Raw genomic sequence first — 6,820 nt, 5'->3', positions numbered from 1 at the left:
AGTTCTTCCTCCTCTCTTTCTGTCACTTTTCCTTCTTCCTCTCTTTTCACTCTAAACTTTGTCCCTTCTCTTCTCTCTGTCTTGTTCCTTTTATGCACCTTTTCTCTCCCGCTTTCCTGGTCCTCTCTTTCCTCTCCATCCCTCCCTCCATCTCTGCTCCTTTCTGTATTCCACTCACCTCTCTCTTTCCCTCCTATCCTTTCCTGCATTCTTCTTTCTCGTCACTCCTTCCTCTCTTTTTCTCATTCTCTCCACGCTTTCTCCATATTTCTGTCTTTTCCTTTTCTTCCGCCCATTCACTCTCCATTTTTAAGTCTCCTTCCACTCTCACTAAAACCCTCCCTCCATTTTCTCTTCCTTTCTTCTATCTCTCTTGCACTCTCTCTCCTTATAAGTCCTCAGAGATTAGATACATATGGATGGGAACGATTGTTGGGAATAGGTAGACATGTTTCATAAGGGGATTGTCATGTGGTGGTGTGATGGCTTCCTGCAGCTTGCCTTATTATGTTTTTCGTGGAATTGATGGTGTTGTCATTGTTAGACTAGTGCTTGAATTATGAATGGCCTCCTATTGTTGTCATGTTATTAAGTTGTATGATCAAATTGGCTTCTCTTTTTTCCCTTCCTTTGACTCCCACTTGGTACATTTTTGGCCTAATTGTCATTCACTCTGAGACATCTTTACATCTTTACTTGTTCTACAGCCACATCCAATCTTTCAACTGGGAGGAAATTGTGACATGTTTTGTTTTTTATCGCCAATTTTCTTGTAGATGCTTAGAAAGACTTCACAGCATTGCTTTTGGTGCCGCTTATTGTTTCGTGTCTCAGTGAAAGAGTCAAAGTTCTATAGATTATATATTTATCCCTATTAAGTAAGACCGTTGCATGTTAAACTATATATAATTCACATAAACTGTAACGCATACGATTAAATAAACATATAAACACATTCATACACAGATATTTCCAAGAGAGCCACAGCATACATCTTTATCATACCTTTTTGATACACAGCTTCTTTAAGAGGACAGAGCCGGAAGTAGCCACCAGCTAGCAAACCATTCGAGAGAAAACTACGCAATTCAGTCCCATACAAGATGAAGAGGAAAACATGCCACTGCCAAAACAAATACACATATTCATTATGATATTTTTATTGTTGGTGTTGTTGTTGTTCTTGTTTTCTTCTATACACTTTTTCTTCTTTTTTCTTCTTTTCTTTATAATTATTGTCATTAGTATTACAGTTTGACTTTTCCTCTATTCTTAAAAACAATATGCTTTCGGCGATCGCTACGGAGAGGAAATTGGCAAAAAAAAAAAAAAAGAATAAAACTGCAGAAATAACAATGGAAAACTTAGAAGATATTGATAAAGGCAGACTGAAATAGAGGTACCACAAATAACAATTGAGCACGAAACCTACAACCACATTATTTACCACGAAGTTAATTTGGAAAGATGCTTTTGCTCTATTGAAATACGACCAAAAACCTCATTGAGAGAACAAAATTCCCTTTCTTTCTCTCTTTCTCTCTCTCTCTCTTCCTCCTTCGTCAGCCTTTGTTACTTTCTTTCCTTTCTTTCCTCTGTCTTCTATTCACGTGCAGCTTACATTTCACTCTGAAGGATTAAATTCTGGTCACATAAGAATAAACACTAATGATAATCAGTACAACAAAGCACAGTGAGAAACGGGCTGAGTGAGAAAAAGACCCCCTCCTGTAAACAAACACGCAAAACACCGCCATAGAACACACTCAAGATGAACAATAACAAACCAACAACAAAAAAAAAAAATCTCCCGTCCGTCTTCAACATGGCTAAAAATATCAGTTATAGTACAGCACAACGTTCATTCCTGGAAAACAGATTGTCAATTGTTAATACATACCTCGAATGCAAATCACATGTCACTCTCCTCAACAGCACAGATGAGGCAAGACATTAGGAAACCAATAAGAATTCAAGGCAACGCTTATAAAATGATACGACGCTTCAGCAATTCTAACATAAGCTACACCACTGCACTCGACTTTGATGCATGCATACAATAAGACGACTTTGATACATACATACAATAAGACGACTTTGATACATACAATAAGACGACTTTGATACATACATACAATAAGACGACTTTGATACATACATACAATAAGACGACTTTGATACATACAATAAGACGACTTTGATACATACTAAATCGACTTTGATACATACATATTAAAGACCTCAGTCTCAACAAACACGGCTCAATAAATGCAGATACTGTACCTCCTTCCTTCCTCGCAGAACATATTTTATTTCTAACAGGATTTCACAGGCTGGTCACACAGAACGCACCAACTTACGTAATTGGTGACCTGGACGCCGGATACATTAAAGGGACATAATTTAATTACTTTATTTAGCCATACACTACACTACACTACATTTTTATCTAATTTCCCACTGACGAACACACGAATAGCACAATCTTCTACACCTGACACTATTAATTAACAACAAAACTTACTATACCTGCAACGGGACTGGCAACTAAGTGGGCCTTTTTTTTTTTTTTTTTTTACTTTTTGTTTCCCTTTGCCAGCTTTCCCCTCTTGAATGAAAATGGCATAGAAATGATAAAGGTCAGTACACGGGCCATGCCAACACCCGCACCAACATCACTAAAAATTCTAAACCTGCTAAATGGGGGAAATTCAGGAATGAAACACAAAGAAATAACGCCAACGTACAAACACACCCATCTATGACTAAACGAAACCCGGACATATGCAACAACAAAAACAGTGGGAAGACACACAGACCTCCAACAAGAACCAGACCAGAGCAAGAAGCAGTAACCAGTAACACAGTAAAACGAAAACTTCAATATTGGCCCAAAAACTTCACAGGAAACGGCAAAAATACGCTTCACTCGGAAGAATGAAATTCTTATCACACAAGAAATAAACTAAAAGGATACGCAAATAGCAATAACAATTACATTATACACGTTATACATTATACACGTAATACATTATACACATTATACGTAATACACGTTATACATTATGCACGTAATACATTATACATGTAATACATTATACATATTATACATTATACACGTTATACATTATACACAGTAACATTTACAGGAGGAAATCCAGGAGAGACAGCTGATGACAATCAACTTTTACAGAAAATCACAAGATAATATGAAACTAACAATAAAGAACCTAAGAAAACAACACGCCAAACAATTCAATACGCCAATTCAAACAGTAACTAACAGTCCAATGCAAACTCCAATACTGGATGAACACACCAAAGAAAATCAAACAACAGACTCAGAAAGCAAACTTTCTAGATAACAGAACAGCAAGCATTACAATAAAACACCATTCACATCCACCAGTTCCCTTTCACACTGCATTAACATGTCACACATGCATACATACATACATACATACATACATACATACATACATACATACATAAATTGTTAATTATAACTATTCAAAATACGGGCCAATTGTGATGCGGTGGTACAAAACGCTAACACAGCTTCGTAAGCCGCCAAAAGATTCAAGAAGCTATTGACTATAACGGCGCGTCGCGGAGTGAACGAGTCTTCGTTGTGTTGTCTTGTCCTCTCTCTCTCTCGCTCTCAACGGTTACCTGCGGCAGTGTCCATGAGACGCTCACTTCGATTCTTATTAATACCGCTGCGCGTGGAAGGCGCCGTACGCTGCCTTCTCCCACGTGGTGACGAAGGGACGCCCATCGCTTCCGAACACCCGGACGGAGGGTGACAGCCAAACAGACGTTCTGTTGGGTGCCGGCGGCTCCTCGGTACGCACCCCGGCGAGTCGGTCCTCGCTCTTAATCTTCGCGGCTAACGCCTTCCGCCGGGCCCTGCGCCGCCTCGTAGCGCTCGTCCCGCTGTGTGCCTCTGTCACGTTGTCGCTGCTTTCGGCGGTCGCTACTTCCTCATTTTCTGTTGAGGCGCGGGATTCTTCGAGGTTGGCGGCAGTTTCGCTTGCCGCCGAAGCTTTCATCGCAGCACCGAGGGCCCTGCGGCGGGCCTTGCGCCTCTGACAGGCGCTCATCCTGGTCGTTGTCGCTGCAGCTGCAGTAGCCTCATTATCTGGTGAGGCGCTTTTCTCGCAGGGAACGAACCCATCCAGGCCTTTCATCTCCTCCCCACATCCTCGGCAGCATCCGCAGCGCTGCAGGCCTTCGTTAGGCTGTTTTCTTCTGAAACGTTCCCTTCATTTATCTCAGTGACACGATTGTTTTGGAGATAAATGGAGGGAACGTTTCCGCTTTTATCGTCGATCTTTTCCATCATATTTGGATCGCTTTCTACGGGCGTCTCGGATGGTTCGGCATCCTTGTGCTTATGGCCGCTCTTGTGCTTCCTCCTGAAGAGTTTGAAGAACCACCCAAAGCATCCGCTGCTGCCTCGGGTGTCTTCCTCTTCCGCCATCATTCGGGAGGTTTTGGGAGACATGTCTCCTTGTTCCTTGCTTATCCTAAACAGAGTGTCTGAAGCTGGGCACCTTTGGTACAAAACTTGTAAATAACAAAAACTATGCAAGTATCTTTTGATTGGCTGAGCGCCGCCTCACATCAAGCAGCTCATTGGCTCAGCCGCCTCACTCAACTCCAAGCCGCCGTGATGGTTGCGTGTCACAAGTTGACTATGGATTTATTCAAGACCGTTGGGAACTCACTACAGCAGAGGTGAATCAGCCTTAGCTACATGCCTTGAAAACGGGTGGGGATGGTAAGGGGAGAAGTATAGAAAGGAGGCTACAGTGCAAGAATAAAAAGAAGTGAAGGAGGAGAAACTTGAAAACCAGTAGTAGTGATGGAAGGTGGTAATATGAAACAAGGTGGTAATATGACACCGGCAATATTTCGCCTCATTTGCCTGTAATCTGTTGCTAAGTCAACTTCATCTATTACTTCCACCTGATGTCACCACTGTACGCTGGTGTCACTACCGTAAAGTCTGGGACACTGAGAGGACAATGTTTACTTTTTGCCCTGTGAAACTTTATTTCAGGTAAGATTCACATTTGTATACAATATATAAATTAATACATGTATATGAGGTATGCAATATAGCGTGTTGATTAGATCTAAGATTAGTTATTAAAATGGCATAGCTAATTTTATTTAGAATTTCTGCTAGGTAAACATTATAATGGTGGCATTACGGAACAGTCTATATGGACATCTATGATATTGCAGAGAAGTTTGGCAAGGCATATCTTAAAGCATTGACAGGGACAGTAGCATTCAGAGGTTTCAATTGTACTGGAATCTTTCCAGTAGACAGATCGCAAGGTCTCAAAGCATGTGTTTTAACCTGGTCTCCATACAAGGAGGCACTAAAGACCTTGCTAGAAAAAACAGTGCTGTAGGACAGAGGACAGCAGCTACCCAAGGAACAACATCCAAAGGTAAAAGTAAGGAGATGCACGCGTCAGCAAACAGCGTGGAGCCAAATAGACCTACAAAAAGTAATACAAAGTAATACAAAGAAAAGAAAGGTGGTAGTGGAGAAAAATGTCCGAAAAGTAAACAAGAAACTTCATTTCCAAAGTTCAGAGCGCTGATGATTAAACTTGTAGTGAGGAAGAGAGTAGGTCTATTAGTCTGTCTGTCTTCTGGAGGTTCGTTAAAAGGAATTATGGGAGAGGCAAATCCCGAAAGAGAAAATGCAGAATGCATTTGTTGTTCAGAGAAATGATCAAAGTCTAAATCAAGAGAACAGTGGATTCAGTGTGTAATGTGCCAAGGAAGGGCTCATGTCTTGTATAGCAATTGTGAAACACAACTTTTTATTTGTGATTTTCATTTTAAACATATATTTTCATTGTCAAATATTTATGTTTGTATTCACAAAAAGGAATTTGATTTTAGTTTAAATCTCAGCTGTTTCATATATGTTATAAGAATAACATTTGCTAATATTCATGAGTTATCGAGGCAATTTTTGCTTTTAAAATTGATGGTTTTGCTTGAAATAAAAAATGTGGTCCATATTACCACCTTTTCCCATAGTGATGGAAGGTGGCGGGCGATCCGTGAGGCCTCCTCTCGTCTCTTGAGTCATGACACACAAGTACCGGTCTTGTCCCGCCGCGTATAGTTAGATCTTAACCTCGTGTGTGTGTGTGTGTGTGTGTGTGTGTGTGTGTGTGTATTACTTTTTGTCGATTAATAAGGCATAGCATTTATAACACATACATATACACAATTGGTTCAGCAGCATCCTAAGCACAGCAGGTGTCCACCGAGACTCAGCTCCCTCACGGCCAGATATCAGTAGAATGTCCAGTTTTGCACATACAGATATACTCGGATCGTCATTATCGTCGTTATGCGGATCGTTATCATTGTACCTAATATGATCGTTGTTATCGTCGCTATTCGAATCATCATCATCGCGGGTGCACATCGTGTATTGATAGTCGTAATATCGTAACTACTGTATCGTCTTTCCACGGTTCAGCGCACACCAACACAACACAACACACACGGCAGGAGTCTTTTTCGGGAGATGGAGCTCACCACACATAACACACAACACAACTCAACACACATCAATACAACACAACCCACACGGTAGGGGGCTTTTTTGAGGGAAAAAAAGACCTTCCTTCATGACACACACACACACACACACACACACACACACACACACACACACACACACACACACACACACACACACACACACACACACACACACGCCCGGTAGCTCAGTGGTTAGAGCGCTGGCTTCACAAGCCAGAGGACCAGGGTTCGATTC

This window comes from Portunus trituberculatus, chromosome 38 (genome assembly GCF_017591435.1).
Source record: "Portunus trituberculatus isolate SZX2019 chromosome 38, ASM1759143v1, whole genome shotgun sequence".
NCBI classification, from domain to species: domain Eukaryota; kingdom Metazoa; phylum Arthropoda; class Malacostraca; order Decapoda; family Portunidae; genus Portunus; species Portunus trituberculatus.
This window is presented reverse-complemented; position numbering follows the sequence as displayed.